The following is a 7,803-nucleotide window of genomic DNA, read 5'->3' as shown; positions in this document are numbered from 1 at the left end:
GCTTTGGGTGGGGGGGGGGAGCTTCGGGGGGGCGGAGCTCCGGACAGCGGGGGAATGGGGGGGACGGCTGCACCTGTGCTCGATAAGACACGCTCAGAACTCTACAGAACACGCTCAAAAAAAAAAAAAGACCACCAATCAGCTCGCACGTCTGTCACACCGTCTCAGTCACCAAAGCTTTAGACCTGTTTGCTGAGAACACCTTGTTTGCTTCTGTTAAATCAGTGTCTCCATGAGCTGTGGAACCTCTTATTTACTTTAAACACATGCATTCTTTCTTACCTTCAGAGCTAAACATTGAGAATGTTTGAATTGAATGACGTTCAAGAGTTTTCAGTGTATTCGATGAAATGGAATGACCATGGCAACCTTACTCATACTGGATGCATAAATACAATGAACAAGAAAATCAGGTAGACGAAAAAGAAACCTGGAGGTTGTATTAACAAGTTGTTACTTTTGTTTGTTTGTTTTTTTTTACCCCGTTTTAATTTATTGCTGTACAGCTTTATAATGGCTCAATCAATGTCAAACACATTAAAGTGAGATGGTGTGAATAAGTTGTGGTTTTTCCAGACAGGAAGTGATGACGCGCCTCGGTCGACGGCGGTATCGAGGTGTGGTCAGAGAGCGATGTTGGGCCCTGTGCGTGTTCCCCTGTAGCCTAACCTTAGGATGCTCTGAGCCCGTCATAAACCTGCTCATATTCAGCATGCCACTCGCATAAATGTAACTCACTTTTCCTGAAGGAACTTCAGTTGTGGCATTCAGCCCACATACAAAACAACAACAACAAAAAAACCACTGTCATGAAATTTGACATTGCAGTACTGTGTGGTCCGGACAGTCAGTCGTGTTCTGCTTTACTTAAAACAGGAAGAAACGGAACGCGCCAGCAGAATGTTGAGAGCTGCAGGATTCCGTCCTTCATTCAACTGCTCGCGAGTACAAATAATGAGATGGACCCTCCTGTGTGGATTAGTGGGAGTAAGGGACAGGGAATTAATTAGCATCATAGCAAGTGGAGGAGGTGGGGGGGGGGGCAGGGCGGGGTGGTGTTAGGGGTGAGGAAAGGCTCATTATTGGAGAGCCAGAGAGGGAGGGACCCGCACTCACTCAGACGCCAAAAAGCGGAGGAGCCCAGCGACCCCGGGACAGAGCAGAGAGCGCACCCCGTCCCGCCAACATGCTGCACCCGGTCATGATCGCCATCGTCACCGCCAACACCTCCATCACCATCTTGTACTGGGCCTTCATCCTCACCGAGGTCTTCTCCAAGAAGATCAGCACCGAGGCCAAGGCGAAGGACAACCCTGTTTAAGGGAACACAACCGTTTATAATTATAACTAACTTAGCCACCTGAACTATAACTTTCAGAGTATTGGCTCAGTTCAGAGTGTGTGGCTTGTAGTGCCATTGCAGTAGATGCTCACTAGGTGGAGCTGTTCTTACGCTTCAGGTTCTGCACAATGTATTCCGCTGCTTGCTTCCTGACCGGAGTTCCCAACCCAGCTCCAGGTAAGAAATATTATGCTATGCCGTCTCGAGCTCAAATTTATACGGCATTTACATGACTAATGTGTTTATTCTGAGAGCCCAGAGACATCGTCTCTAGTTAAATCAGGAGCAGGAGTTTTACCTCTGGCTGTTTTTGACTCATGTTTGGCTTTACAGCAGGGAAAAGTAGGCTATATCCATTTCCTGACTTCATGCTAATTTTTGTCTGTCAAATTTTAGAATGTCACGTACCCAAATACAGCAGGTAAAGCTAATCTTCATTTACATCCTGGGCAGGTTGCAATCATTTGGCCCACTGACTGAGTAACAATAAAAATTAGAGATAGACATAAAGACACAACAATATCAACAAAAAACAATACAGTCTGCAAAACTATCATTGCAACGTAGTATATAATTGGTTTGGTGGAAATTTAGTATGAGAGCAAGATTCAATGGTTAATAGGATAAAAAGGCATATACCTATACAGAAACACGTGTGAACACGTTTGATTATACATCAGCCGGGTTTAGACTTTTATGGAAAAAGCAAAACAAGCCCAGTAATTAACCCAGCCATTTACGATAATTAGCATTTTGTCCACGCTTAAAATTTTATTTTTTTTGATGAGCTCATGACTAACAGCTAAATGAATATTAAACGGTTTACTGTGTCCTAATCCATGACTCATCTTATAGACTTACAGTCATGTAACTATGTAAGCCAAGTCACTGTGTGAGCAACATTATGAATGAGGAGGACACCCTTCAGGATTTGCTCACGGGACAGAGAGAGAATTAGGGTCAGGGGGAAAGGAGAGGAGTTTTGGAACTAGACGGACAGAGCGAGAGACAGAGAGAAAGAAAGAAAGAGAAAGAGAGACAGGGAGAGAAAGAGAGGGCACCCACTCGCACCCAGAGCTCAGGAACACACCAGGCAGAAAGCGCGATCCAGGAAGAGTTCAGCCACACTCAGTCAACATGCTGCACCCCATCATGATCGGCATCGTAACCGCCAACACCTCCATCACCATCATCTTCTGGAACTTCATCTTGTCTCAGGTCTTCTGCAAGAAGATCGAGGACAAACCGCACGACGAGGTGGTCCCGGTCTAGTGAGTTAGCACGAGGCGAAGCATTTTTTAAAACAAACATTTAAAAAGTCATGGACTGGCTGGCAGGTAGCACCATTTTGTTTGGGGAGTAGTTTATTCCTCCATCCTCTGCATCCATCATCTCTGTTAAAGATGGTCTCCACCCAGACAGCAGGTAATGTCTTATGATTACTTCCTGTGAAAAGCCTGAGCCACCTAAAATCAGTGTGTGACTCTTCGGTTCACTAGAACTACAGTAGATATTCATGTTTTGGTCATTGCTATGTTATACCCCATATCAGCAAAATGTTGTGATAATAAAATAGCAGCACAAAAGAACACAGATCGCAGTCATGCCAATGACATCATATTCACTTAAAAACTTTATGTTTACATTTTAGGCATTTAGCCAACGCTCTTATCCAGAGTGACTTATAATGAGTGCTAATTAGAAAAAGGCTTAGATTCGCAAATCACCAACATCCAGCAAGTAGCAATTAATTAGAAGTGCAATGGCCAGGCCACAGGTAATTCTTTGTCAGTAGAATTAACTTGTGGAAGAGCAGGTCAACTGTTTTCTGGCATAGGGGAATACAGGGTAGATAGAGGGGGGGAGATATGGAAGCGGAAAATGAGAACAGTTGCAATCTGACTTGAAAAAAACAAATCTTACTTCAGAAGATTTCACTCGCTCACTGACGGAGTGTGTGGGGCACAGACCGTTCTCTGATTGGGAGATTAGTGGGTTGCATAAACCCCACTGTCCTCGATCGCCCGAGAGGCAAAGCCGCCATCGTCACGCAGCGTGGACTTAGCAACAGAAAGACGACATCCAGTGTCAGCTGGAAAAGTGCTCATGGATTTACCTGCAGATTAAGAGACTTTCAGGGAACCTCCTCCTCGAGAGGGCTTTGTTTATAAACACGGTGGAAGCAGTGCACTATGGGATTTATAGTTCTCTGGTTCCAAAGTCTCCATTTTTGAGAGGCCCATTGAAATTTCCCAGTGTGCAAAGGTGACTACACAGGTGTAAACACGAAACACAAATAGCTGTGATAATCTATTCTTTTTGCCACTTGGAGGAGGTATCTGTATGTGCTAACTTGCAAAGGCCACCACCAAACCTGAGTCAAAAACATAAGAATACAATGTAATATGAGAAGTACTTAAAATGGAGGTTCACAATTTAAAACCATGTCTGCTGATTACCTCGTCTTCAATCAAATGTGTTACTGCTACAAACACTTACAAACAAATGAAATTTTGTTCTGAAAAATTGATGAAAATAGATGTTTCTTTTTACATCTTTGTCTTTAAGTAATATGCCAGGAATTTTACTGGTGACTAAAGAGTTTGAGTATTTCAAGTGACATGTCCAAAGCCAGGTCTGGCACCACTGTATGGAAACAACTATCGGTGTGAGGCTGAGATTAATATCTTACACATTTTCTCTCTCCCTCCCTCTCTCTCTCTCTCCCTCTCTCCCTCTCTCCCTCCCTCTCTCTCTCTCCATCTCTCTCCCTCTCCCCCTCCCTCTCCCTCTCTCCCTCCCTCTCTCTCTCTCCATCTCTCTCTAAGCCCCAGCCTGAGCTCCCGTCCTCCCTGATGGGAAGGAGGGATTGATGTTCCCACCTAGAAGAAGAGAAGCTTGAGGGATGAATGAATAACCCCCCAAATCTGGAACATGGACTGAAGTAAAAAAGAGCTGTTCTGGGTTTCGCTCAGCACAGCTCAGTAATCCTGCTTTGTGAAATACCCCCCAGGTGTAACAACATATCATATAATATTGAGGTTATAATACGAAGATAATTTCCCATAGAATTTCATCTTCCTGTGGATGATTCTTCAATAGAAACTGCTGTTAAGTAGAACTGAATATGCTAGCTTATGGCTGTGCAGTACACATTTTCTGCACTATAAGCGTTAATCAAACATGCTGCGTTGCTTCACTGTGCAGTAGAGGTAGATTAATCTGTACTTGTAATTAAGCTGACCAAGTGGTTTACCAGTGCTGCAATAAAGAAAGGAGTGGGATTTATCCCTTTCCATTTTATCTGATTGCTGTGCTTATCTCTTTTCTTAATTCTGGTACTTAATTATTTAATCAGTGAGTGTTTGAGGGGAAGGGTGCAGTAGGTGCACTGGTGAACGCAGGAAGATCACACGATTCATAACAACAGCAGGAAGGTCTTTTTGGGGGCCTGTTCACAATCATGTTACCTATGAAAAGAGGCAGGCAAATTAGCCTAAAAGGCCCTAAGCTTCTTACAAACTGGGACTCTTAATTAAAACCAGGATTTCAGAAGCTTACTGTGCACTTTATCATATTGATTCATTACAATGTAAAAAAATCTGATTATGTATCATTATTAACACAATGATGTTATATAATTTGGCTGGGCAGGGGGGATTGGGGGTGTGAGAGAGAGGTACTTATTTACTTATTGTCTCTGGATAAAGCATCTCATAAATTAATTTAGATGCTATTTTAAGCGTATTTGAGTTCTTGAAAAGCGCTATATAAAATAAATGTATTATTATTATTATTATTATTATAATATTATTATTATTATTAATACACAGAAAATTAATGCTTCGCTAAATTACACACATGACATAAACCGACGATATTAAGCAAAGACACAAAGTAATCCTTTACTGCGCACCCTCTCTCACCCCTCTTCTCTATTTAAATTCAAAATCTGTTTTTTTTTTCACTCCCGCTGGCGGAAGGTGGACATCGCGTAGAGCTTAAAACGCACCCCCTGCCGTTAAGATAAACCCGGGGGGGGGGTGGGGGGGGAGCTCAGGAACCTGACCTTGAGCTCCCTGGGCTTCACTCAGCCTCGGCCGGGTTCCTATTCCAGAACCCTGGGAGTTAAGGGTCCGCCTCGCCGCCATGGCAACTTCACGAACTCGGAAACGGAACCCCCCGCGGCGCGCGGAGTTACCGCCGGGGATGAGAAATCCACAGGATGACGGTCAGCGACGGGCAGCGACGCCGGTGTGAATCAGGAGAGAAACTTTGGTTCGTCTTCTGAAAGGCCACGGAACAGATTATCTTCTGGGGAAGGGTGGGGGGGGGGGGTGGGAGGGAGTGGGGGGGGGATGGGAGGGAGTGGGGGGGACTACTGTCCTCTCTCACCCACAGGAAAAGAGAGAACACAGAGAGTCCACAGGTATGAAAAACGCACGTGTCCCTGCTTTTGTTTTTCTTGAAATCTGTCTGTCTTATAGTTGTGAGGACAGAGCAGCAACACCAAATCTAATACATTCCTATCTCAGTGAAGGTCAATATCAGTGTATAACATGCAAGTATAATATATTCTAAATACAAAATACTTTCCACTTAAATATGAAACAGTGACTATCATGGTTGTTTTACAGTTATGCGGTGGTAAACAATCATAAGAATTGATATTTATCAAACAATATCTGCTCTGAAAAACATGTGATTTACCAGTGCGGTTTTACAGAAAAGCATACAGATACATGCTTGTATCAGCTATAACCAGTCACCAGCCAGCAGCTCAACTGACTGCATCCTGTGTCAGTACTTGGGAGTTACTTTACTGTACCTTTCTCTAACATGGCTTCCTAACCCCACAGACCTTATGTGCGAGCAGACAGACAATTGATGTCAATTCACTGTCCCTCAACAAAGAACCATGCCACCGTCACCTTGAGGTACAGGTTGGGAAGGAAGACTATTGGGTGAGGACCGTCGCCATGGAAACCAACCGAGTGCCCCGGGACCCTCAGGAGGACTCATTTTTCGAGAACTACAAACCGGCAGAACTACAAATGGCGTCACCCTCCCCAACCACGTTGTTTACCTGCCCCTGGCCACAGCGGCGGTGCTCTTGTTGGCTTTATACGCCATCACAAGGCATCTGATCACGGGCCTGATCCATGACCTGGCAGGTAACGTTAGTCCTGCCCATCCCCCCCACCCACCCTGCCACTCTTATTGGTGCATTCTGGCAGATCACAGTGGATCACATTGAGTAGATTGTGCAGTAAGAAGACAAAAAAACCCCAACAGCTAATCTGTTTTCCAGTGTGTAACATACAACTGACATAGGCAGTATAATATACAATTTACAAATGACACACAGATAACACGAGTAATGGAAAAAACATTAAAATTTAAATGAAATTTGTAGTGGCGCAGTAAAAGGTTGTGTCCAGGGTGGTTTGGGTTATTTCCGCTGGAAACCTGTGCTGGGTAGTTTTACTGCTGTGTAGCCTCTTTCTACTTTCACAATGCACTGCGTAGTTGCCATCCCATTACCCCCACTCTAAAGACCCCCTTCAGTCACATCACTTCCCGTCTTTTGATCTCAATCAGGTTTTGTGGGTTGAGTTGGGCGTGGCTAATAACCTTACAAAATCAAATACAGCTGAATTATAATAGTCCGTTCTTTAATAAAATGCATGAAACCAAATTTCTGCCTCATTTATGCCCCCACAGTATTTCACTAAGGATGCTGCCCTTAAAGTTGCACCTTAAATAAATGTAAAAACAACTTTTAAAGTTTTTTTATAGAGGGGATAACAATACACTTACACAATACACAAGTATTTAATGTTCTTGGAGGAGATCCACCAGAAGGATTTATTGCTTGACCTTCAGACAGGCAGATTACCATGCTTGGTATTTTCCATGAACAGATAACAAAAATCATTACGGGTAGGTCTTCATTGCTTTATGGATTGGCTGAAATATCCATGCACGTGTTCTGCCCACAACCTTTAATGATAATTAATGTTGTAAATTAATTCATCTTTATTCCAGCTAAACTGCCTGGTAATACATAACCATGACTGTCCCATCGTAAATGAATCTTTACAGGTTAGCTTTACTCAACTGCTGTGTCACTAAATTTGCTTGAACAACATAGAACATTGGCCTCCACTGCCGTGGGAGGGAGTTATTAATAAATTTATAAGAAATTATAAATTACATGATGATGACCCATCCACAGCTCAGCATGCAGAAGCACACGAGAAAAAAAGCAGAGGTGGGTCAAATAATTATGGAAAATTGCTGCAGATCCTTGGGAATTCACACGAAACATTCAACCAAACCAAAACGTACGATCATATGAAAGAAGAACGTTGAATGTTGAATATTGACAATAGATTTATTGTTACTTGTTGACTGCTAGTATCCTACTCTATGGCCTTTTTTGTTTTTGTACTGGTGTC

General features: G+C 43.3%; 2 long non-coding RNA genes across 2 annotated transcripts; one reads left to right on the top strand and one right to left on the bottom strand.

Annotated features, from left to right (window-relative positions):
* Positions 1-1,042: 1,042 nt before the first annotated feature.
* Positions 1,043-5,647, bottom strand: LOC118226195. Its single transcript, XR_004764986.1, has 3 exons — positions 5,412-5,647; positions 2,433-2,565; positions 1,043-1,313 (listed from the first exon to the last, which is right to left on the bottom strand). It is a non-coding gene; the product is annotated as an uncharacterized LOC118226195 (long non-coding RNA).
* On the top strand, positions 2,426-4,650 carry LOC118226196. Its single transcript, XR_004764987.1, has 2 exons — positions 2,426-2,767; positions 4,171-4,650. It is a non-coding gene; the product is annotated as an uncharacterized LOC118226196 (long non-coding RNA).
* Positions 5,648-7,803: the final 2,156 nt, after the last annotated feature.

Source organism: Anguilla anguilla, chromosome 4, assembly GCF_013347855.1.
Source record: "Anguilla anguilla isolate fAngAng1 chromosome 4, fAngAng1.pri, whole genome shotgun sequence".
Lineage (NCBI taxonomy): Eukaryota > Metazoa > Chordata > Actinopteri > Anguilliformes > Anguillidae > Anguilla > Anguilla anguilla.
The sequence above is the reverse complement of the archived record's forward strand: the minus strand, read 5'-3'. Positions and strand labels throughout refer to the sequence as shown.